The sequence below is a fragment of the Rhinoderma darwinii genome, chromosome 2, assembly GCF_050947455.1.
Source record: "Rhinoderma darwinii isolate aRhiDar2 chromosome 2, aRhiDar2.hap1, whole genome shotgun sequence".
NCBI lineage: Eukaryota > Metazoa > Chordata > Amphibia > Anura > Rhinodermatidae > Rhinoderma > Rhinoderma darwinii.
In genome coordinates this window covers 283,341,343-283,368,665 of record NC_134688.1, presented here as the reverse complement: position 1 = coordinate 283,368,665, position 27,323 = coordinate 283,341,343, and the positions used below count along the sequence as shown (strand labels likewise).

At 43.3% G+C, this 27,323-nt stretch overlaps 1 protein-coding gene across 7 annotated transcripts in view; it reads left to right on the top strand.

Annotated features, from left to right (window-relative positions):
- The window catches only part of DLGAP3 (DLG associated protein 3), a 487,940-nt gene that overhangs the window by 84,611 nt on the left and 376,006 nt on the right, over positions 1-27,323 (top strand). The gene's annotated exons all lie outside the window — the stretch shown is intronic.

Here is a 27,323-nt window from a genome sequence, read left to right as displayed (position 1 = left end):
CTGCTGCATCCATAAAACAAACCTTAGTTATCTGACACAAAACTGATTTTCATGGTTTTAAATTGTATAGACACTTGCTCGATTTGACTTTTAACCCCTTAGCTGACAGATTTTAGCTGTTTTAGTCAGACAAATTATGTAATTTTACCCTTAATTATGCAAACGTAATGACTATCTCTTTCTCTTTATTTTTAGTTTTGAGTTCTCTCTTTAATAATGAATTGATACATTTTTTCTTCTAAGGCCTTGTCCACACAAAGTTTTATGCAGGCAGAAAAAAACTGACTCAGAATCTCTTCAGGAATTTTGGGCAGATTTTGAACTTCCTGTGCTTTTTTCCCCCGCGTTTTTTTCAAAGCGTTTTTGGACTATAAAAAGGGCTTTGCCCTTTCACTCCTTGCATGAGCATTGTTGTGCATTCTCATGTTAGCAATAGCAAATGGTCTCTTAGTCGTATTCTGTATCCGTGCTGTATTTGCATATACACCGAGAAGTGGGACTAAGCCTACGTATATTTGGGGATGGTAGGAACCAGCATTAAACTAATTAAAATCACCCAGGGCAGAATGGGACTAGTGCAAGAGCAAAAAACTGGAGGCAGTCACTAACCCCACATAAATGAAACAAAACGTGTATGCAGGCGCAAGAACGCCTGTGCTTGCACCTGCATACAAGTTTTGTTTCATTTTTTTGGAATGTGCTGTTCCAACTTTTGTGTTTATGTGATTCATATATGTGGGGTTAGTGACTGCCTCTATTTTTTTGCTCTTGCACTCCTCCCATTCTGCCCTGGGTGATTTATTTAGTTTAATGCTGGTTCCTACCATCCCGAAGTATATATAGGCTTAGTCCCAGTTCTGGGTGTATGTGCAGTGTAGATCCCCACCTATGGAGGATGCCTTGTCGTGGCAGGTGGGCAAACACTTTTTGATCAAAATGTGCACTAAGAACCTCCCTATTGTAAGTAGATTTAGCAGTAATGTATATTTATTTATATTTAGCGGTTTAGGTTACATTGGTGTTAGCTGTGTGGTGTCGCCATTTTTTTGTGTGCTGTATAAATTTGCAGTCACAGGCGTTCTTGCACCTGCATACACGTTTTGTTTCATTTTGTTGGAATGTGCTGTTCAAACTTTTGTGTTTATAGGATTGGTTGGAGAGACAACTCTAGGCGGAACGGCGCTAAATAAAAAATTCTCACCCTAACTGTCCATTCCCGTGACCATAGTGTCCAGCGAGAAGACGCAACGGGTCCCTGCCTACCTGTACTCAGGGTCTGCAGCAAACTTTATCCAACAAAACCTAGTGGATCATTTCCAGTTGCCCACAGTCCCTCTGGAGACGTCTCTGGCTGTTGCCTCAGTTAATGGATTTCCTCTGTCCGATCTGATCGTGTCTGAGTCCAAGCCACTGAAGCTCTAAGTTGGAGTCCTTCATACTGAACTGATTACATTTCTTGTCTTTTTTTTGTCTCCGGTTACATGCCCCAGTACTGGACTGGAATTTATGGAATTTCTCCAATGGGGCTCCAAATGTCTCCATCGATGCCTGTTACAGATCTGTCCTGCCCAGCCTTCTTTGCCTCAGTCATTAGCAGGATTACCTTCTCATTTTGCTCAGTTTGCGGATGCCTTCAGCAAGAAGGAGGCTAAGATGCTTCCCCCACACCGGTCTTGCGACTGTCTGATTGAACTGGTTCTAGATGCTTCACCTCCTTGTGGATGGGTATACCCTCTCTCTTTGCCAGAGACTCAGTCCATTTCAGCCTATGTCAAGGAGAATCTGGAGAGGGGCTTCATACGAAAATCCACCTCCCAGGCCGGAGCTGGGTTATTCTTCGTTAAAAAGAAAGATGGATCTCTTCGACCCTGCATTGACTACCGTGGTCTCAACCAGATCACGGTCAAGAATAAATAGCCATTGCCACTGATATCCGAATTATTTGACCGCATATGAGGAGCCAGGATCTTCTCTAAACTGGACTTGTGTGGGGCTTACAACTTGATGCGGATCAGTTGAGGTGATGAGTGGAAGACGGCATTCAAGACTCGAGATGGGCACTACGAATACCTGATGCCTGCACTGTCTGTGCTTCTAATAAGGTTGCTCACTCCAAGCTCTGCCTGTGCCCAATGCTCCCTGGGAGCATACTGCAATGGACTTTGTCACAGATCTTCCTACCTCAGCAGGATGCAATACTGTTTGGGTGGTGGTGGATCGGTTATCGAAGATGGCAAATTTTATTTCACTGACCGGCCTATCTTTTGATCCTCTACTGGCAAATCTCTTCATTCTGCACATCTTCCAATTGCATGGCTTGCCCCTTCATATAGTGTCTGATCAGCGGGGTTCAGTTCACCTCAAAATTCTAGAGAGCCCTCTGTAATCTCCTAGATGTGAAATTGGACTTTTCCTCGGCCCACCATCCCCAGTCCAATGGTCAAGTCGAGAGGATTAACCAAATTATGGAGAATATCTTCATCACTTCATCTCCGTGCAGCATGATGACTGGTTACAACTCCTTCCATGGGCCGAATTCTCATATAAGAACCACACAAGTGAGTCCACTACTTACACGCCATTCTACATTGTATATGGGCAACATCCACGAATTCCTCTTCCTGTTGCTGCTACATCTCAGGTACCCGCAGCTGACTCTGCATTTGGGGACTTTCTACAAATCTGGCCGCAGACTCGGTCCCCTATTCTGCTGGCAGTCAATCGCATGAAGCTAAAAACGGATACACAATGAAGAGAGCCACCTCAGTTTCTTCCTAGAACCAATGTCTGGCTGTCCTCAAAGATCATTCGTTTGAAGAGGGGGCGTAAGGGGGGGGGGGTAATGTAACGGCCGCGGTCGCAGACCGCCACCTTCCCTTACCTTCTGACGGCCGCGACCGCAGACTTCTTTCTTCCTGCCGACAACTTCCTCCCCAGAGACGCCAGCACATGCATCTGCTCTACCCTGCAGTGACCACTAGGGTAGGTGCGCTCGTTCCTGGCCTTAAAGGGCCAGCGCGCGCATGTAAATAATTTATTATCCACATACCACCCTGGACTATAAAAAGGGCCCTTCCCTTTCACCCCTTGCCTGAGTGGTGTTGTGTATTCCCGTGTTAGTCTTAGCAAATGGTCCCTTAGTCGTATCCTGTTCTCAGTGTTCCCGTGCCCTGCTACCTATATACTGTATCCCGTGCTGTATTTGTTCATGAGCCTTATCTAGTATTGGACTCGTGTTGTGCCATCTGTCCTGCCTGCTGTCATACACCACGTCTGGTGTCATCTGCCACGCCTGATATCATCCGCCACGTGTGGTGTACTCTACCTTCAACTTCCATATGTGCCTAAGCCTCTGCTACTGTCTTGGCTATTACAGGTTCTCTTGTGCTAGGACTTTGCATAGACTTTATAGATTGCTTGGCCAGCTGCTACTTCGCTATGGCTGTGCGGCCTAGCAGGTCCACATACCCACCGATCGTGATGCTGCGGCAAGAAATTACATGCCGCTTTTTTTCCCCGCAAGCGGCCAAAAGCAGCCCGGAGAAAAAACGCCTCTGCCTCCCATTGAAATGCGGGGCGGCAATTTCGGCTATTTTTAGTCCGGATTCCGCTTCAAAGTCAGCGCCAAAAAACTGTGTGAACTTACTGTAACACTATCCACATGCTCTATAATTGGATGCACATACATCTAAGTCTATTGGAAGAACATGGCAGTGTAAGGGTAAATACGCTTTAAAATATGAATATGGGTTGTGCTGATGTTCAAGCCAGACAGTCTTTTTTCAATGTTGTTATCTAATTTTAGGTTTTGCTTTTGGCTCGGGCAGCCGTTGACAAACACTAAGTGAAATGTTGTCACTAAATATAACGTTTTTTTAAATTACATTTAAAAGTAGAAAAGCGGTTTCCTTTTTTAAAAGATTCTCATCAGAATCTCTATCATGCATATTAGTAAAACTTTATGGGACTTAAAATAATGTCCATGCACCATTAGCTTAAAGTCGATGTTCACCATTCAGCAGCATGTCATTTTTAGGTCCAACATTCTGTGCTGCTCAGTTTTATAGTTTATCATTGTAGTGTTTGCAGCTTCGCTTTTTGTATACAGAGCTTCAAATTCCCTACATTGCCATTGAGTTAAATTGCAGTCACCACAAGGGCAGCCTAGGAGCTTACTGCATACATTTTTATTTCTGTGTTCGATATATAAACAGTATTCAGAATCATCTTGCGCTCCCCCTAGTGGTGACTGCTGGAAGTCAATACTATGTAGAAACAAGACCTGCCATGCCTCTTAGGCTGGCCCCCCATGGGTTAATTTATCCCTGATATGGACAACATTCTTTTGTTTCCCACAATTGGGATGCAAATGAGATGCTAAACATTAGAGGACTATCCATTTTCTGCAGTGGTAAATCACACCAATAGTTGTGAATATGGTTTCTGTGCTTTGTGGTACATGTATTTCTCATATAATAACTGATTAAACATTGAAGGTTGTAGCCTTTAGACAATGTTCCAAACTGGTTATCACTGGTGGAACACATGCCCAATAGTGCGAACTAGTCATGTTAGCAACATGCATATAATATTGATGGTAGGGTCGTAACTAGGAAAGACTGGGCCCCATAGCAAACTTTTGACTGGGCCCCCTCCCCTCTCCTGTGTGCCACACACAGCCCCCCCTTGTAGATAGTGCCCCCCTGTAGTTTGTGCCATACAGCCCCATGTAGATTCTGCGACGCAGCCCCCCTGTAGAGTCTGCCATACAGATCCCTGTAGAAAGTGCAATACAGCCCCCTGTAGATTATGCCGTATAGCCCCCCGTAAATAGTGCCATACAGCCCCCTGTAGATTCTGCTATACAGCCCTCCTGTAGATAGTGTCACACCCTCCTTGTAGATAGTGCCACACAGCCCCCCTCTCTCCTTGTAGACAGTGCCATACAGCCCCCTTGTAGATAGTGGCCCTACCTCCCCCTTGTAGATAGTGCCATACCTCCCCTTGTAGATAGTGCCCCACCTTTCCCTTGTAGATATTGCTATATATCCCCTTGTAGATAGTGCCCCCACCTCCCCCTTGTAGATAGTGCCATATAGCCCACCACCCCCCCTTGTAGACAGTGACCCACAAACAAACAAAAAAATTGTACACACCTAGGCCCCATTTCCGCGAACGGAGCTGCTTCACCGCCGACGTGATCTTTGCGTAGGCCGGCTTGATCCAGTGACATCATCACACCGTCCTGTCCCTGCACATGATAGGCCTGTTGCCTAGTAAATGGTAGAGCAGGGAGACACCTCCCTGCTCTGCCATAGTGTTCAACAGTATCTGTGTAATAAGGACGCAGATACTATAGAATATGGCCTCCCTACCGCTGTAACAGCCGCTATGGCTGCTACGGCGGTAGTTACGCCACTGATTGATGGTTAATAATCATTTAGTATGGATTTATCCTGAACAATTATTATGACATGTATTGGTTTCTTCACATATTGGGAGACACAACACACAGGGATTACTGCTTGTAAGTGTGACAGTAAACATATTTGGAATGCCTACAACATATGTGGGAGAAGTAGATAATACACTAAGTGTATAAAGCCCATATCTGACATAACCCATCACTTTGCAGTAGAGCATATGCAGTCAATGGAAAGCAGATTGTAGGGAAAATCCTTATTTGCTTTAGATTTTCAGTTTCTCAGCTTTTGTAGCTAAGAACAACTGAGCTTGCACTGTGTCTTATAGCATGTACCTGCATACTCATTTGTATTCTGGGGGTACACCGGGCTTCGGGCTCCTGCCAAGACTTCAGCTTTCATGGCTAAGACCTCTCATCTTAGTTCAGAACACAAGCACACAGCTTCGGGGCTTATGATAAGGCAGGGAACATCAGGCATTAACCCTTAATCACAACACAACGGATGCCCACCTCACCTACTGTATCATTAATATAATAAAAGAAGTATTAATTCATTTTTACATTTGACATATTTTAGCATTTCCTTCGAGGAAAACATTAATATCTGAGTAGAAACAATTCATGATACTGTGATTTCTATATGCTACTTTCTCAGTATGAGTTATAACTAGTTCTATATTAGACTTAATAGTGTTGACTAAAAAGAGAATATTTAGCATACAGGGGATGCTGAATAATTTATTTTGCTTTTCTGCATGATGTGTACTGTAACAATACCAATGGGGAATTTATTAAAAGGAATTATGTTACATTTTCAAAAATACTGCTAGGACGGTTATGTTATCCACCCGAATTTTTCCTCAAAATCACACATATAGGAATGCTCCTTTTTCTATGTGTACAAATCCACCTTCTTGTATATCTAGCACATTTCAAAATGTATTTCTTCTTCATTCCCTTAAAGGGGTTGACTCATAAAGACAACCCCTGTCCATACGCCCACAAGGCTTTCTGAAATATTCTTTTTTAAGCAGAACTGTCACGGACAGATAACTTTTGAACTAGTACAGCTTGATCGTCTCTTCAACAATAGAATGGAGATCAACCTTCCCATCCTCCAATTATTTCCCACTACCACATGACATTGGTCCAGAGCCACCAAGAATTATCCTTAAATGTTTCATAGACATAAGGTTAATCCTTCTTTTTGGTGTTTTTTTCCCCCCCTGCGCCCAGATGGCATGTGCTCAAAATTCTTCTGTTGCCCTTGGAAACAGACAGCACTTTGTTTCCACTCGCTGTCACACACATGACTTAACAGCATAGCGTTAACTGCGGTACAGTTATCTGACCTACCACAATACACATCTTTCTAGTTACAGAAGTTCTACATCATTTTGAATCTAGCTTTGAATGAATGAATGAAAACATCATGGAAGTCAAATTCAGTACAAGATAAGTAGAGCGAATTGTTACCAAAGCTTTGCAGCATTTTATAAATTTTGACACACACTATACTAATGATGTGCTGGTCTCTCCCCCTGTGCAGAGTCAAACACATATATATCAACAGGGGGCACTCCGCGCTGATAAATCTGTGGTAGGGGAAAAAAGCAGTGCCTGGTCTGACCTTTTCTACTAAAAGTGTTGGAAAACTGTGATTGGAAATGTGCTCTGCGCAACTCTGGATCCCTGCCTTTTTCCTGGTAAATTGCACACATTTTCCCTAGTAAATTGTAAATTGTACATTAATAACTCTGCCTCGTGTGCGTGAAGCCTGTACGGAGTCACATGATTTCTGTCTCGTTGGGTTCGTGGACCCACTGGCGGTATGGCAGCCGGCCAACAGGGGGCAGGTTACAGTCTATAGTTCGTATAGGGTAAATGTGGCAGCTGGGACAGTATCAAGGCAGGCTCGGCTGGGAGTAGGCAGCAGGTAGACGTCAGGTGTGGTGTAGCACGACAGGCGTGGTATACAGCACAGCACGACTTCAGCTCAGCACGGAACTTGACCAGGATAGCACGGGATACAGGAACAGGGAACACTGGGAAACACTAGGAGACCATTTGCATAGACAAACTGAGGGTACGACAATAACGCTCAGGTGTGGGAGGAAGGGGCTGAGCCCTTCTTATAATCCAGGGTGCTATGGGCTAATTAAACATAAAAGTACAGTGTGCGCGCTACCCCTTTAAGAGCGGGCACGAGCGTGCACACGCACCCTACGGGACCCGGCCGAGGTGAGTGGAAGTGAGCGCTGGCATCTCCTGAGTAGGAGACTGGGGCCAGCGCTCGCAGATCCGTGGCTGCGGGCGTCAGGAGGTGAGTGAGCCTGACAGCCCGCGGCCATGGGCATGACAGTATGCAGCCTCTTATGCCCCCTCTTCTTGGGACCAGAGCGAGAGAGAAACTTCTTCAGAAGGGTAGGAGCATTGAGGTTCTCCTCTGGCTCCCAGGACCTCTCTTCAGGACCAAACCCCCTCCAATCCACCAAATAAAAAGTCTTTCCTCTTACTTTCTTGGTGTCCAAGATCTCCTTAACTTTGAAGGGTACCGCAGGGCTAGGAGTCTTGGTAAAGCGGTTCAGAACCACCGGTTTCAGGAGCGAAACATGGAAGGGGATCTTGATGGTAGGAGGCAGCCGATGCTTGTATGTGACAGGGTTGATCTGCTGCAGGATCTCGAAGGGTCCGAGGAACCTGGGAGCAAATTTGTAAGATGGCACCCTCAGTCGAATATTCCTGGAGGACAGTCAGACCTTAGTGCCAGGGAGAAACTGAGGTGGTTCTCTTCTCCTAGTGTCCGCCTTCTGTTTCATGCGGTCGACCGCCAGCAGGATGGAGGATCGAGTCTGCTGCCAGATCTGCAAAATGTCCCTAAAAACAGTGTCAGCAGCTGGTACCTCGGATGTATCAGGCACCGGGAGAGGAATTCATGGGTGTTGGTCATAGACAATAAAGAACTGTGTCTTCCATGTGGACTCGCTGCTATGCTTATTGTAAGAAAATTCAGCCCACGGGAGCAACTGCACCCAGTCATCATGCTGCTTGGAGATGAAATGGCGTAGGTAGTTCTCCAAGATCTGATTGATCCTCTCGACCTGACCATTGGACTGAGGATGGTAGGCTGAGAAAAAGTCCAACTTTACACCTAGAAGTCCGCAGAGGGCTCTCCAGAACTTCGAGGTGAACTGAACCCCCCGATCAGACACGATGCTGCGGCAAGCCGTGCAGGCGGAAGATGTGTTGGATGAAAAGCTCGGTCAGTTGAGGAGCAGAAGGAAGAAGTGGGCCATCTTCGAAAATCAGTCCACCACCACCCATACAGTACTGCATCCCGCAGAGAGAGGCAGGTCAGTGATAAAGTCCATAGCTATATGTTGCCAGGGAGCATTGGTCACAGGCAATGGCTGGAGCAGGCCAGCAGGTCTGGAGTGAGCGACCTTGTTAGCTGCACACACTGAACAGGAAAACACAAAGTCCATAATGTCTTTGGGCAGCGTGGGCCACCAGAAATGACGAGCAATCAGATCTCGGGTCTTACGGGTACCCGCGTGACCTGCCAGTCTAGAGGAGTGTCCCCAGTGGAGGATTCTCCCTCTGTCAGCCAGGCACACAAAAGTCCTCCCTGGAGGAATGTCCCCAACTTGCAGGGGGTTGACAGAGACAATGCAAGACGGATCAATAATGTTCTGTGTAATCTCCATGGTGTCTTTTGTCTTTAAAGACCTGGACAAGGCATCGGCCCTCAAATTTTTGTCAACCGGGCGATAATGTAGCTCAAACTGGAACCTGGTAAAGAACAGTGACCACCTGGCCTGACGAGGATTCAACCGTTGGGCCGTCTGAAGATAGGTGAGATTCTTGTGGTCCGTAAAAATTAGGATAGGATAAGCTGCACCCTCTTGTAGATGTCTCCACTCCTCCAGAGCCAATTTGATGGCCAGTAACTCCCGATCCCCAATCGAGTAGATGCGTTCTGCGGAAGAGGAGAGCTTAGAGAAATATCCACATACCATTGACTTGCCCTTGGAACCTCTCTGGAACAGGAGTGCACCAGCACTGACAGAGGAGGCGTCCACCTCCAACGAGAATTGTAGGGAAACATCTGGATGATGGAGGATAGAGGCTGATGTGAAGGCATTATTCAGGCTATGGAATGCCTCAGGAGTCCACACCTTGGCGTTCATGCCCTTCTTGGTGAGGTTAGAGATAGTAGAAGTCAGTGAGGAGAAGTTTGGGATGAACTATCTGTAAAAATTGGCGAATCCCAGAAAGCGCTGTATGGCCCTCAAGCCTTGAGGGCGTGGCCATTCAAGGACGGACTTTACCTTTTCAGGATCCATCTCGAGACCTCGATTCAAGACGATGTAGCCCAGGAAGGGTAGAGCATCTTTCTCAAACACGTACAAACAATTCTCCTCTAACTGCAGCAAAACTTGACGGACATGTCTCTGATGAGTCATAGGATCTGGAGAAAAAAATCAAGATGTCATCAAGATAGACCACAGCACAAACATAGAGGAGGTCACGGAAGATGTCATTAACAAACTCCTGGAAGACCGCGGGAGCATTACACAGGCCGAAGGGCATTTCTAGATATTCATAGTGTCCATCACGGGTGTTAAATGCAGTCTTCCATTTGTCACCCCGGCGAATCCGGATTAGGTTGTAAGCCTCACGCAGGTCTAGTTTTAAAAAAATCTTGGCACCATGTATACGATCAAACCGTTCTGAGATCAGTGGCAACGGATAATTATTTTTCACCGTGATCTGGTTGAGACCCTGGTAGTTGATACAGGGACGTAGAGAACCATCCTTTTTCTTGACGAAGAAGAACCCGGCTCCTGCCGGAGAGGAAGATTTCCGTATGAAGCCCCTCTCCAAGTTCTCTTTAACATAGGCGGACATGGACTGAGTCTCTGGTAAGGAGAGAGGATATACTAATTTTAGGAGACAGACCCTGCCAAAATGTCGCCACCAGGGCCTCATTGTTCCACAACAGTTCTCCCACCAGGGTCCGGAAGTGGATGGCGTACTCGCTCACGGAGGTGTCTTCTTGGCGTAGGTTTAGCAAGGAAGCCGCTGCAAATGAGACTCGTCCAAGCTCCTCAAACACCATGCGAAAAGTCCGGAGGAAGCCCTGGAAGTCACGGGTCTCTGGTCCTTGTCTCTCCCAGATTTCGCCCATGCAAGAGCCTTGCCAGTAAGCAGAGAGACCATGAAAGCGACCATTGAGCCATCAGACGAAAATGTCCTTGCATACAGGCTGAATTGGATCTGGCACTGGTTCAAAAATCCACAACAGGTACCTGTGTCTCCATCCTAGCGGTCAGAAAGTGGCAATGAAAAAGTCCATGGCCTGAGCGTACTGTCACATTGGGTTCGTGGACCTACTGGGCCATACCGCCTTGGCGGTATGGCAGCTGGCCAACAGGGAGCAGGTTACAGTCTATAGTTCGTATAGGGTACCTGTGGCAGCTCGGACACTAGCAAGGCAGGCTCGGCTGGGACTAGGCAGCAGGTGGACATCAGGCGTGGAGTAGCAGGACAGGCATGGTATACAGCACAGGATGACTTCAGCTCAGCACGGTACTTGACCAGGATAGCACGGGATACAGGATACAGGAACAGGGAACACTGGGAACTGGGAAACACTAGGAGACCATTTGCTTTGACAAACTTAGGGTATGACAACAACGCTCAGGTGTGGGAGGAAGGGGCTGAGCTCTTCTTATAGTCCAGGGTGCTATGGGCTAATTAAACATAAAAGTCCGGTGCGCGTGCTACCCCCTTTAAGAGCGGGCACGAGCGTGCGCACGCACCCTACGGGACCCGGCCGATGTGAGCGGAAGTGAGCGCTGGTGTCTCCTGAGGAGGAGAATGGGGCCAGCGCTCGCGGATCCATGGCTGTGGGCGTCGGGAAGTGAGTGAACCTGACGGCCCGCGGCCATGGGCATGACAAAATCCTTGCGACTCCGTCCTACGAAGTCATAGGCTTCGTAGGTTCAGTACAGCACTGTGTTCCAGAGCTATTCTCAGTGAAATCTCTGTAATACGGTATCTAATGGTACATGCCTCCTTTTTTTTTCTGTCGTAGTCTTGCAGAATCTGACAGAAAAAACCTCTGTATGCCTCTATCTAAAATTACTAGCATATATAGGTACAGAAGAACTCCCACAGTGCTATGGCTGCCGTGTTACGGCTCTGGACAATTCGGAGGATGTACCAAAAAGTAAAACAGTTGTGTGCATAAGCCATAATTCCCATTATATTATATTATGTTAAGCATAAGACAGGTTCATTGTCACCTCTAACTTGGTGACAAATTCCTTTTGCACTCCTGCAAAGCCCTGAAGATCACAGTCTTAATACCTGGGGCTAGTAGAAATAAATGCAATCTGAAAGGTGCAATCTCATCATTGCTTTGAAGCACAAAACTGTGTACTCTACTGTACTTTGTATTTAGCACGGACATCATCGCTCAGCAGGTGCTACTTTTTCATTTCCATAACTAGGAAATTAATGCAGCTGTTTTGAGGAAGAAAATATGGTATATTGTAAAGCTATAGATGTGTCCACCCTTACTTTTTCTTAGTTACACAATTTTTCATGATATCAATTCAATACGATCTCGCGCCATCCAGTAAAAAAAAAGTATACGTTAACTATATGCTTTTTTTAACATGGGCGATGGAAGTCTGACGTCGCTCTAATGGATGATGTGGCTCTAATGGATGACGTGGCTCTAATGGATAGCATTCGTTGGCCATCTGTCGCCTATAGACTTATCTAACATCTCGCGCCATACATCTCAGTTTATGTCGGATTTAGTTGCATACATGTTGTAATAGCTGTGAAATATATATATATATATATATATATATATATATATATATATATATATATATATATATAAAATTTATAATGTGCATCTACTTTCTCCTGGCTTTACGGAACCTTGCAACACCTGCAATGTATCTGTGTTACATTCCCTTGTGTCTTCATATAAGTTCTTTAAATTTGCTGTCATATTCACATCATTTTCAGTTGCGATGATCTACTGTCTGCTCTCCTGAGATCTGTGTTGTGTCCACTTAGTTCCTGACACAGTAGAGCTATGTGATGAACAAGAGTGCGGGAGGGGAGCACTGGCACAAACGATGAAGTAGTCTGTTCCATTTCATCATCACGCAGCTGTTTCATGACAGATAACCGTACACTTCCCAATCCGTCTATACTTGAAGCTTCCTTGTGGAAATAAGTCTCCATTGACTGTGACATGTTGTAGAGTGTGATATGAAGGGAAGTAGAAAATGTAATTATTCTTTGAAGGACAGGGTCCCTTGTGGACCCTGCTTCATAATTAAATATCTTTAGTATTTGTGACATGTTTTAGAGAAATGAGTTGATAGTATAATCAGGATATAGACATCTAGATACACTTTATGGCCAATAGTATGTAGACTGCCTCTTAATTATTAAGTTCATTGCAATCAGGTACATAAAATCAAATACGCAGCCATACAATCTTTATAGATAAATATTGGTAGTAGTATGGGTCATACTGAAAAGCACAGTGACTTTAAAGAGTATTCCCTAAACTGCTGTGCTGAGACACAGGCTCCCATAACTGCCCCTATTGCTTACCCTTGTGCAACATTTAATGGTCCCCTTCTCCTTCTGGTTTAGAGGTGTAAAGAGTGGACGGCAGTGGTAATCTCGATAAACTATCAAGCTGGTGGCAATCATGTGTTCTATCCACATGTCTACCTTTCGGGCTGCCTGCTCTTCTACGCTGGCACTGAACGATTTAAGCGCATGTGCAGATACAGGAGATTCTGTTGCCTGTACATGCATATGCGCTGGATGCATTCACCAATACTTCAGAGCATGCACAGATACAGGAGATTTTGCTGTCTTTTTATGCGCATGTGCTGAATAAATTTTGCGCTGCCGCAGAAGAGGAGGCAACTGGGGAGGTGGTCATGTGGGTAAATTACATGACCGCTGCCATCTTGAGATCTATGGATGGGATCACTGCTGCAGTGCACTATAATATGCTGCCCTATGAAAGGGCAGCATATTACAGCTTCAGCTTCGTACTCCTCCTGCCCTTTGGCTGATAGCAGTGTTGAAGAATACAGCTGACTCATAGCAGAAAAACCTTCTTGTTCCTCTGTGCGAAATCTCAGGAATATGTAGCTCATCCACAAATGGAGCCTGAATACGGCTGTGTGCATGAGCCCTAATTGTTTATATGTGTTTTCTTCTTTTTTAACCTAAAGTAAGCTATTTACGACCTGTAGGATATAGCATGTACGTTATAAACTATATGGATAAAAGTATTGGGACACCTATACATTACACCTGCAGGAGCTTTTATGATATTCCATTCTAAATCCATAGGCATTAATATGGAGTTGGTCGTCCCCCCCGTCCCCCCCCCCCCCCCGTTTGCAGCTAAAACTGCTTCCACTATTCTGGGAAGTCTTTCTACAAGATTTTGGAGTTTGTCTGTGGGGATTTTTGGGAATTCATCCAGAAGAGCATTTGTGAGGTCAGTCACTGATGTTGGACAAGAGGGCCTGGTTCGCAATCTCCGTTCTAGGTCATCCCAAAGAGTTCGATGGGGTTGAGGTCATGGCTTTGTGTTAGGCAGTTAAGTTCTTTCACACCAAACTCACCAAACCATACCTTTATGAATCTTGCTTTGTGCACTGGGGCACAGTCATGTTGGAAAATAAAAGGGATAAGCATCTAATTGTCCACAATGTCTTGTTATGTCGAAGCGTTAATATTTCCTTTCACTGGAACTAAGGCTTCAAGGCCAACCCTTGAAAAACAACCCCATAGCATTATCCCACCTCCACCAAACTTTACAAATGGCAGTCAGGCAGGTAACGTTCTCCTGGCATTCGCCAACCCAGACTCGTTCATCAGACTGCCAAATAGAGAAGCGTGATTCGTCACTCCACAGAACACATTTCCACTGCTTCAGTGGCAGTGCGTTTCACACTACTCCATCCAACATTTGGCATTGTGCTTGGTGATGTAAGGCTTGCATGCAGAAGCTTGGCCATGGAAACTCATACCATTAAGCTCCTGACACACAGTATTTGTGTGAATGTTAAAGGCGTTTTCCAGTCCCTAAACATTAATGGCCTATCCTCAGGATAGGCCATCAATGGCTGATGGGTTGGGTCTGACTCCCGGGACAACAGCTGTTTTGAAGGTGGTGCAGCGCTCGTACGACCACTGCTTCCCCTTTATTACTACTTGCTCACTGAATCGTTGACACAGCTCTAGCGCCGATTCACAGGTATTGCAGCTTTTTCTACTATTGAAGTGAATGGGAGAAGGCTGCAATCTGACTTGTTGCAACGATGGCATCCTACTACAGTACCATGCTGGACATCACTGAGCTCTTTGTAACGACCCATTCTTTCACAAATGTTTGTATAGACAGACTGCAGGAATAGGTGCTGGATTTTATACATCTGTGGCCATGGGACTGAATGAAACACCCGAATTCAATGATTATGAGGTGTGCCCCAATACTTTTGTTCATATAGTGTAGGTAATACAGTGAAGGAAATAAGTATTTGATCCCTTGCTGATTTTGTAAGTTTGCCCACTGTCAAAGACATGAACAGTCTAGAATTTTTAGGCTAGGTTAATTTTACCAGTGAGAGATAGATTATATATATATATATATATATATATATAAAAAAAAAAGACAATCACATTGTCAAAATTATATATATTTATTTGCATTGTGCACAGAGAAATAAGTATTTGATCCCTTTGGCAAACAAGACTTAATACTTGGTGGCAAAACCCTTGTTGGCAAGCACAGCAGTCAGACGTTTTTGGTAGTTGATGATGAGGTTTGCACACATGTTAGATGGAATTTTGGCCCACTCCTCTTTGCAGATCATCTGTAAATCATTAAGATTTCGAGGCTGTCGCTTGGCAACTCGGATCTTCAGCTCCCTCCATAAGTTTTCGATGGGATTAAGGTCTGGAGACTGGCTAGGCCACTCCATGACCTTAATGTGCTTCTTTTTGAGCCACTCCTTTGTTGCCTTGGCTGTATGTTTCGGGTCATTGTCGTGCTGGAAGACCCAGCCACGAGCCATTTTTAATGTCCTGGTGGAGGGAAGGAGGTTGGCACTCAGGATTTGACGGTACATGGCTCCATCCATTCTCCCATTGATGCGGTGAAGTAGTCCTGTGCCCTTAGCAGAGAAACACCCCCAAAACATAATGTTTCCACCTCCATGCTTGACAGTGGGGACGGTGTTCTTTGGGTCATAGGCAGCATTTCTCTTCCTCCAAACACGGCGAGTTGAGTTAATGCCAAAGAGCTAAATTTTAGTCTCATCTGACCACAGCACCTTCTCCCAATCACTCTCAGAATCATCCAGATGTTCATTTGCAAACTTCAGATGGGCCTGTACCTGTGCCTTCTTGAGCAGGGGGACCTTGCGGGCACTGCAGGATTTTAATCCATTACGGCGTAATGTGTTACCAATGGTTTTCTTGGTGACTGTGGTCCCAGCTACCTTGAGATCATTAACAAGTTCCCCCCGTGTAGTTTTCGGCTGAGCTCTCACCTTCCTCAGGATCAAGGATACCCCACGAGGTGAGATTTTTCATGGAGCCCCAGCTCGATGTCGATTGACAGTCATTTTGTATGTCTTCCATTTTCTTACTATTGCACCAAGAGTTGTCTCCTTCTCACCCAGCGTCTTACTTATGGTTTTGTAGCCCATTTCAGCCTTGTGCAGGTCTATGATCTTGTCCCTGACATCCTTAGAAAGCTCTTTGGGCTTGCCCATGTTGTAGAGGTTAGAGTCAGACTGATTAATTGAGTCTGTGGACAGGAGTCTTTTATACATGCGACCATTTAAGAAAGCTGCCTTTAATGCAGGCACCAAGTTGATTTGGAGTGTGTAACTGGTCTGGAGGAGGCTGAACTCTTAATGGTTGGCGGGGGATCAAATACTTATTTCTCTATGCACAATGCAAATAAATATATATAATTTTGACAATGTGATTTTCTTTTTTTTTTTTTTATATAATCTCTCTCTCACTGGTAAAATTAACCTAGCCTAAAAATTCTAGACTGTTCATGTCTTTGACAGTGGGCAAACTTACAAAATCAGCAAGGGATCAAATACTTATTTCCTTCACTGTAACTCTTTAGAGATAAGTGATGAGCAGGGAAAATTTGAATGAAGTACAATTTTGATCCATTTACACTGTTAATAATTTGATTTTGTACGATTAAGGAAAATAATGGCTCCCAAGCACTCAAAAGAAGCGTAGTGCAGCATTTACCGCTCACAGTTAAGGAATATCCTAGGTTTCAAAATAGGCGCTGTAAACGGTAGTTAATGGAGGGTTTAAATGATCTACTAGCTAATAGCTTTGTGTCTTATCTAGGACAATGTATCAGAGAAATGAACTAAATCCATTTAAAAGTCATCACCAGTATGTTACATATACTGTAGCTGCTACAAAACACATAAAAATATGTGAGTTGCTGCTATAGTGACGCACTAATGTAAATGGGAGACGCTGTCTTCTTGTCAGCGCTTCGCGCTTTGGTTCTGAAGATGCGACCAGATTTGCAGAGCAGTCAAAGTGTCAGGGTTGAAGAAATAAATTACAGGTTTTTTTTATTCTTCCATGAAAATAATAGTTTTTATTATACATGTACATTATAATTTTCATCAGGCTGGCATTTATGCAAGTTTTTGACTGGAATCAGTCAGTAGTCTGCGATCTCAGAAAGTTAGCAATAGTTTCATGGTTGCTTGGAACTTTTTTCCCCTTAGGGTATAATATAAGACGCATTGCGACCAGGATGCGTTCCTTATCCTGTTGATATTGAATAGAAGATATTGGAATAACTCTTTATAAAATGTGTGATGGAACCTGAGTGTATAGTCCAAAAAACAAGAGCTGAGACTTAGACATCGTGCTGCATTATATAGCGCAATAATATGGCACCCATAGTTCGTCGGGTCCTACTGTATCCCCACAATTGGGGCATGCATTATTGAATACCATATTAGAGTTTGGGGAGAATAAAGTTCTGTACTTAGGTACCCTACTGCACCACATGGAGTGCCTATTGCTCCGTAGTACACTGCCGCAGGGACTCGCACAGGCTTCCTACACACGGCTCTTTTGTGTGCAAGACACCTTTGTTAGGAAAAATATTTTATTTCATTCTAAAAGAAATAAGTTATGTCACTAATGGCACAAAACACATATCTATATTATATACATTCCAGGCAGTGGTGTTTGGCTCGCTGGATTGAAATTTTTTTGGCACCAGGAGAAACGTCTTTGATGTCATTTTAGCAGTTTTCCTTGCTATAACAGTGGGGAGGATGAGACCAGCATGATTACAATGTGTCCTAATTCTTGTGGCAGCGTTAACTATATAAAAGGCGTCTGTTCCCACCAGTCATTGTTCTGTGTGCTGGGTAAAGCCTGAGGAACTGCTGTAAGAGAGAGAAGCTACTTTTAGGCCAAGCGTCCAGGTGTGTGGAACCTGATTCAGTGTGGGTCAAGGAGCAGCTGACGGGCAGGAGCCTTCCTGTATTGTCGAGGGATCTACTGTATGCAGTATGGGTGATGGGCAGATGCCTCTCTAGAGTGAGCAGTAGAGATCAGCCTGTAGGGGCCTAGTTCCTGGCCTAAAGTTAAGCAGACATCCCCTGTATCAGGGAGGAGTTCCCTTGACTCTGTCCAATGTAAGCAGTGAGTCAGTCATCATACGTCTGCCTTAACCGACCGGAATTGTGCTAGGAGACTTTGCCTCTCAAGATCTGAGACGTTATTATTTGTTGCTGTGTTCAGGTGTGACGCAACACCAGCCTTAGTAAACACTTTGTTGCCACAACTCCTGGTCTCTATACCAACCCTGCCTCGGCCTTACAACATCTTGGCCGTGCTCTTACAAGTTTATGAGGTTTACCGTGAGGTTGCAAGATGTATCCAAATAAACGTCACAAATACAATTGATATGAGAGGGCACATGAGGGCTTTTAATACGGTGTACGCTTTCTCTTCATAAGAGCTGTATAAATGATGCATCTTTGTGATGGATTTGCTTTACTGCTCTTAGCTGGCAGCAAAAGAGTTATCAATTTCTGAATTGTCTTCAAACCAGTGTATTATTCAAAACAAAGCACAGTAAATCCCCCGGGTCCCTCATTAGGGGGTCTCCGAATCTGCTAGGACTGCTGTTCCTTCTCCAGCCATGCAGGGAGAGAATAACTTAGATCCAAGCTTCATTACCACTTGGAGGATGGTATCACAAGACAGTGGGATAATTGGTCCCTAAGGAGAACGAAGGTCACAAGGGCTCCTTAATTTGCAAAAAAACAAACAAAAAATTGGCTATTTATTTTTGAAGGAGAGAAAAAGTAATAGTTAAATGGTAGTAAACAATTATTTCAATATACTAGTACATATCATTGTATGCTGCAAGGGTGAGGATTATATCTGTCTAGAAATTATGCTTTTTTCAGTCAACAAGTGGTACTGGATCTGGTGGTGACGATTCTATGTAGTTAGCTTGTATATTGATTTGTAGAAACTTGAAAAAGTGTTTTCCCATAAACACATGTATCTCCTGGAACCCTCGTCAATGAGGAGAACGGGAGACTGAAAGTCCCCTGAAGTTCTTACATGCTGGGCGTAAGGTGGAGTTTACAATAAGTTTTCCAAAGCTGGTTTGCTGACACCATACGACCATTACAGATGTTGTCAAGTGGTGAACATTCCCAAAATCTTATTTAGGCAATTAGGCCTCCCAACGTATTAATTTAATGAGATATAAATTATTTCAGCCCCCTGTTTTATTCCAGACAATTCATTTTCTATAGTGGAAAACATTGATACTGGCATTTTTTCTCCCAAATATGCGAATTCAGGTGAACTTTTTTGACATCTCGTTCACGCCACTAGGAATAGACACCCGAACATATTTTTGGCATCTTCTGCTGACTTCAGCTATACCAACTGTGTGTGTGCATTTCTTACATGCTGAGCCCAAGGTGGAGCTTACAATGAACGAAGTGCCAATTGACTTTTGGTGAGCAGATTTTCCAAAGCTGTTCACACCATTACAGATGTTGTGATGTGCCATAATACTGTTAACACCCCCAAAATGACTCTTTTTAGGAAAGTAGACCTCCCTCAAGGTACTCATTTAACAACATATAAAATATTTGAAAATCTGCAGCATAAAATGTCTGCAGCATGTGGATAAGATTTTAATAAAATCTCATCTACTTGCTGTAATCCGCTGCAGACAAATCCAGAGGTAAAATCTGCAGCAAATCTGCCACATGTTAAATTGCCCTATACTTGGAGCCACATGGTGCCTTTGGCTGCGACAAAGGTTGCACGCCCTAAGATGGCTATGTCCCGTAGCCTACGTTGCCACGGTCTTAAACTATACTATATATCAATATATATGAGATCTCATAAGTTCTATTTGAACTTTTTATTAGAACCTTTTAGTTCACATATGATAAAGTAGAGTATCTCCTACGTCTTTATAAACAGAGTTGGCTGATCCCTTTCCCAAGAGTTCCAAGCCTCCTCCGTGGTCAACTGCAACCTGGTCTTGAGATGTGCAAATAGCACACTATATCCAGCCCGTGCGTCAACATAAGGGAGACCGTACAGGAGTTCACATATAGGCACCGAAGGTTTTTATAAGAATATTTTATTTCAATGTCACATCAATGCTTGATAAAGGTCCTATAGCAGGACGGAAACGTTGCAGCTTGTGCTGGCTTAATAAACCACCATTTTTTTTCACTAACACGGAGTGCTGTGGGACTTTCTTCAATATATATATATATATATATTTTTATTTTTATTTATTTTTTCAGTCAAGATGTATAACAAACTGCTTAAAGGCACATATCAGACACATAACCTTACCAAGTCTACAGATTTATACACCTATGAGCTCTCCTTTAGGAACAGATAATTTATACTTTGAAACAATTATAAGTTTGGAAGAAACAAAATATCAAATGTACATTCGGATCCTATTGTGACTTCAAAATTGAAGATAAAACTGCCCGTTCCCATGTGTGCATTTTACTTGGCAGATACTCTCGCTGTAAATAGTGATGTTTCATGGTAAGGTACCCGGTAGACCTGCAGGTTTATAGATACCCCGCACTGTTCCTGCTGTAATTATACCTATCAGGGAAGAATGGCTTGCCGGTTGTCCTGCAGTTGAAGCACAGAGATTATAACTTTGATCTCTGACACCACCATGAGATCTCTGTATCCTGTGCAAGGACATGCTATCTGTAATTTTTTCTGATATTTACCCTGGAAACTGACATTGCCCAAAAAAATTAAGGGGCCACAAAACCTAAAATAGCTTATAAAACTGATACTGGATAAGATCTGCCTTAAATAACAAAATTGTAAGTAAATGTTCCATTTTTCTGCATGTGCAGACAGTAAAAAAACACTGCAGCCAGCCTCTCCCCAGCTTAAAAATGGCTGCATACATATAGACAACAATTAATTGCATTGACCTGTACAGAAAATGTAGATAGCAGAGACTAAACTTCTGAGAATAGGTAGATACTACAGAGGCGTTGCTGTGTTGTCCTGCACCCTGTGCAAAGATTCAGTTTGGCGCCACCCCCCCCAATCTCTTTCCCGACATCTCCTTCCCACTCACCAAGTTTGCTTTCTCTACCAATTAATGAGCTGTAACTTTTTTTTCCCCACTTATTTTTTCATGTAACTGAAGGATAAAACCATTTGTACATTTTACAAGCAAAATAGTTCTATGTGTGGTCCTTGTTTCGCGGATCCGTGCTATGCAGCCATATAAATGGCAACGGATGTGTGCTTGAAGCCTTGTCAAATCCTTCCTCCCCACTAAAACAATTTATACATAATCCCATCACCACACACATAATATTTACAGTCAAGTCCCCCTTCCCACACAAAGACAATTTATAAAGAACCCCCCCCCCTCCCGCATACACACATAACACTGACAGCTCCCCCTACTTGCATATACACATCTGTACTTACCAGTCTGGAGCTCCGTTGAGGGATCTTCATGTTGTCAGCGGTCACACATTGCAGGCAGGAGGAGAGCTGTCTGTAAGACTGTTCCTCCCCAGCCCTCTCTTCCTCCATCCTCCCTGCCTGTCTGCTAGGTAAATAGCTGGGGCCGAACACTTCAATGGTATTCTCCTCACAGGCAGAGTGTATTGCCGGCTGCATTATATGACGTCACATATGGTGTATTCAGCAGTCGCCCAGAGCACACACGTTCTGCCTGTGTAGGAGAACATCATTCATTACATTGCACAGCTCCCGCTCCTGTCCCCTAGGCTGCCCAGCTTTAAAATAAATTTAACAGCAATGGGGGCCATGGCCCTAACCTTCTATGGGGGTACCGGCCCGGAGGGCACATGCCTCCACTCCCCTGGTCGGCGCCCCCTTTCCTTCCCTTATAGTTGCGCTCATGCCCCGCCTGCCCCCCTAGCTACGCCCCTGCATACTATACTGTAGTACAAGCACCAAAAATTGAAAGGGGTTGTCCAATGACAAAACCAGCGCTAATTCAACTATTCAACAGTGATAAAGCACTTCACTAATTTACTTTTTGTCTAAAACAAATTACCGTTTTCTCCGCTGGTCTCGTGATGCAGCTTTATCAAAATCACTTTCCCCATAATGCTGTTCAACGCTGTGTTGGATTGCAGTCCCAGTGCGATTCAAGTGTATAGTTCTAAGCTACCAGTCACAGCCGCTACTGATGTGTACGGCGCTGTGCCTGGTAAACACTGAAGAGCCCATGGCGACGAATGCTGCAGCCCCTTCAGTTAGCTGATTGGTGGGGGTGCCGGGAGTCGGACTCCTACCGATCTGATATTGATGACCTATCCTAAGGATAGGCCATTAATAAAAAAAAGTCCGGACAGCCCCTTTAAAGTTACACTTATTAAGGCCCCATGCACACGACCGTGCAGTATTTACGATCAGTAAAGACTACATGGACGGGCCGCGGAGTGTCATCCGCATTTGCGGATTGTGCTCACAGTAATAAGTATAGGAGCACGGTCCATAAATGTGAAAAAGAGGACATGTCCTATTTTTTGTGCATCATTTCTACAGTCTGGACACACACCTGTAAATATACGGGAAGATGTCCGTGACCGATAGGAATGAATGTACCATTATTTTATCTGCAATTACGGATGCGTAATTGCGGATAAAAACTACGGTCGTGTGCATGTCGCCTTATTCCTATTCCATTAGTCAGACATTTTATTTACTGTATATGCTTTTTTTCTTAAAGAGTAACTCTCGTTTCATAAAACTTTGACATGTCAAAAGTTTTATGAAATGACAGTTACCGTTTAATGAGAAATTTGCTGATAAAAAACCACGATATGACTGCAAGGTGTGAACACAACCTTATGCCCAGGAGAGATTCTTCTTGTGTAATTATTTCCCCTGTAATGACACTTTAGGGAAAATTAAGTATTAAATGCAAGTAGGAGCTTCTCTTTGTACTTGGTCACTTCTCTAGCTAAGAGAGGGTCATAAGGGGCACATTTCTGGAAGGAATTGTTCAAGGATAATTAGAGAATTTCAGACACAGCAGATTTTTTTCAGATGAGGATTTTTAACCTAATCCGCAGAAAAAGTCTGCATGTATTATATGTGGATTTTTCTGTGGATTTGCTGTGAATTTCACCCTTTGCATTTGCATATTTGCGACATACTAGTCATGCTGCAGATTTGAAAATCCACAGTATGGTCTAAAAAAGCAAATCCACCAATGTAACTTTTATAAAATGTTTCCTTTTTTCTATTATCTACTATATTGGTTGTTCACACGGCCTATTTTCAGACGTAATTCGGACGTTTTACGCTAAGGGTATGTGCACACACAAAATCAAAAATGTCTGAAAATACGGAGCTGTTTTCTAGGGATTTTAAGAAGTTTTTTTAATCATACTTGCAATTTTCGCTGCGTTTTTTACGGCTGTTTTTGGAGCTGTTTTTCTATAGAGTCAATGAAAAACAGCTACAAAAACATGCACTTCTTTTTCGCGTGCATCTTTTTACGCGCCGTTTTTTGAAAATGAGGCTAGCGAGCGCCGATCAACGAGACATCATTGTTTGCTCCAGTCACATGGAGCTATGGATGGGGACGAGTGGTCGTTACTCCCATCACTCGTCCCCATACATTATTATCATGTTGGCAGCACGTCTCCCTGTTTACACAGGGAGATGTGCTGCTGACAACGATAATATTTAACTTTTTTAAAACGATATGACCAGCAGATGGTCAAGCGTTTGCTCGTTTATCTGCTGATCATTCCCCTGTTTTACACAGGGCAATTATCGGCAACAAGCGTTCTATGAACGCTCGTCTACCCGATAATCGTCCAGTGTAAAACCCCCTTTACTGCATACTGTATTTTTATTAAGCTCAATGTATAAATAGCATGCAGTGAGCTCTTAAGCTACCCCTAGTGGTGGCTGCAGGCAGACAGAATTTTCGATTTGACCCAAGAGTTTGAGCTCTCCTAGAGAAGATCTGACCGCTATAAAGATATATTAAAAAGTAAACCAGCACAGAATTTTGTACATATTTATATAGATTAAAAAACATGTTCATGGGTGGACATTCACTTTTTTCCACTGCCCAAGTAGTGTGATACCTGCAGACTTGGCCTTTAAACAAAAATAGGTTTGTAGTGTGAAATACGATATTCTTAATATAAAGTACAGTGAAGTTTACCGCTCAGACGGCACTGGTAACAGTCCAATATCATTCAGTATAGACACTCTCTCCCAGAAAAATGCAGTGGACAGTCCGCAATCCAATGAGGGTGTGGATGGTAATTCTTATCCTTGTAGTTCCACCAAGCTCCTTATCGTCTCCCTCCACATTCAAAGAACTCCTGGTAGGAAAAGGATCTTATGTCTAGAAGTAACAAGAAATAAAAGCATCAAGGTAAGTAAAAATCTTTAAAATTTCTAGGCGGCACGCCAAACACTCTCGCCCGACCCTGGGTTTCGCCCTTCCGGCTTCCTCTGGGGCATCAGATATTCTTAATAGTTTGCTGCTGTGGCTTTCTGAAGAGGAGAATTTCCAAACACTGAACCGTATTGTGTATATAATGCTGCTGGTATATAGGAAGGAAGGGTCATCTTATGTAGCATTTTTAATGTTGCCTTTGTGTTTTTCCTTTGCTCTGATAGCTATTTGATGCATCATGTTAGCCTCTCACGTGTTCTTTCTTTCCCATAGCCTTTCATTTCTGTCTACTCCTTTTACTCTCTCCCTTCTTCCCTTCTCATTCCCTTTCTCTAGTCCTCATTCCTCGCTCTCAAGCTCAAAGCCTTGTGATACAGAGTTATGCCGCTTTGTTGTTTCCACACATAATTCATCAGAAGAGATTCCGCCAGCCTGAGGAGCTATGAATACCCCAACATCACAGGCTCAGGACATAAGGCATGATGCAAACATACAGCAATTATCTCCCCAAGAATATTAATGGGATGGATCATTATAGGAACGCTTGTCAATTCTGTGCATGTTCCCTTGTTTCTGAAATAATTGCTCCAGTTAACTCTTTGCTAAACGTGTTTATGTTCAAGCTCTAGTAAATGCATTTAATACCGTACACACTGGACACAATTTCCTAATAAATGTATCCTGTACTATTTTATGAATTCCACATAAACATTTTATATAGTCCAGGAGTCTGCTATTTCCTATTTTTATATGCTAAGCAATTGACTCTCAGTGTGGATAGTTACCATAAAAAAGCACTTAATTCTTTTTTTTCAATTTCTTCTTATTTCTTAACTAATTCTTCTTAAAACATGATACGTTGTCATTTATCTGGTTTCTATAAATGCATAAAACAGCTTCATGGACATATTTATATGCTGTCACTTTTTGCCATCCACTTTTAGTGGCAAATTTTTTCATGTTCGATAGATGTTTTACTTTTTTATTGTGTAATCTAGTAAATTTTTTGCTATAACAAGTGCCACCTGTCCTCTTTTCATCTCTCTTTTTAATATAGTTGGCAGAGTTGTGGGAGTTAAAGATATGGTGGTTGGACTAGGTTTGACTATGGGCTTCTCTAAGTGTGATATTTACCCTGGGAACATTGCGTCTCAGGGAGGAGACACTCCTCTGGCTGAATGTTAATAGGCTCATACGAGCATTTCATTAACTAGCAGTACTGCATTGCAGGATTTCACTAGATACAGTCCAGCTTTCTACAGCCACAACTGGGAGTGGGTTGCGATTCAGCTTATCAGGACAGGTTCAGAGGTGCAGGGCTTCCATCTACTGCAGAGCGGGCACAGACAGTCTTATCTAAAATTATAAATCATCAAAGCAGACACAAATAGCTCTTGTTTTCAATCTGCTGTCACAAGGTCTCCTTACTGTCTGTTATGAAGAATAACCATATCAAGGTTGCTGTACAAAGTAACAGGAATCTCTATAGGCATCAGTCTGTGCAGATATTCGGCATACTCATCTAACTGTACATTATTAGGATGGTATCAAATATACTATCTTCCATTCTACGATGCATACCGGCTGTTCATCTGGGCTGTATCTAAAGCTGCTGTTTATCCGCCAGTCTAAATGTTATAATCCAATAGCCGTTCATTCTCAGAGGTAAAAGTATATGTTGGATATCATGTTGGATATCTTTTTTTTTTTTTTTAATTCTGTTTCCATGAGTTTAGGTCATCACTCCTTCCTTGTTAGAAATAACATGTGTGTTCAGCCAAGTCAAACGTACATGTTAGAAGGAGATCAGGGGGGTGAATTTTTGGCGCGTAGTTATCGAATGAGCGTGACAAGTTTACAGTACTGGATGGTAATGTGAGGAGTGTGTTCACATGTATCATTTTAATCTTGGTTGTCCTTGCATTTTAAAGTGAAGAAAACTAAGAAACAATTTCCTTTTTCTGGAGGAAGACTTTTTCACGAATAAAGCAGTTGCTTTTCTAAATCTTCTTTTTTTTGTATCACTCTCTATGACAGACAGGGAAGACCTGTCAAAACGTTCTCATTAGTTAATGTAATTAGTTATGTTAAAAATGGCTGTCCTCGAGAGCATTCAGTGTTGCCATGGTAACACTCAGTGTAATAGTTCTCTTACGCCTAAGCACCGTTTCCTAAACTCCATTAGAATAATATATCTTTCTTCACAGAAGCATATAAACGTGTATTTTCACCAGGAGCACCCTCTATGACACTTTTGGTGTAGATGTAATTCTCTTCTTTGTGGTAGTATTGATGATTTAATAACTGTGGTTGTCTACTGGTAGTATATTCTTGATGGCTCCGGAAAGTGATAAATTAAGCAAAATGTTACCGTGGAGGTATTACGCATATTAAAAATGTGTGCCAAGCCATTCTTATTCATCAAAGCAACTCAAACTGATGATAATCAATGGGAGAATACAGCCCATGGCACTGCAATGCAGATATGCCCCTTTCTTGCCAGCATGCTGTTACGAGATCCCCAACATAAATCATTTGCAGCATTGTGAACATTACAGCTGATATTCTGCATGAAGCTTTCTTAGAGGACTCAAATACATGTTGAAAAAATTGCTAAAATCTATATATATAATTTCACTTATACATATGATCATTTCAAGTCTTTCAATAATGATGTGCTTTAGATTTCTTCTCGTTTGTCTTTCTATTGTTACTGCATCGCCCTTCCCCCACCTCGTCTATCTGTTTTATTCTGTTCCCTGCCTGATCGGTTTCTGCATCTGTATATTGAACTTTGCTGTTCTCTGCTCTCGTTTACCTCCC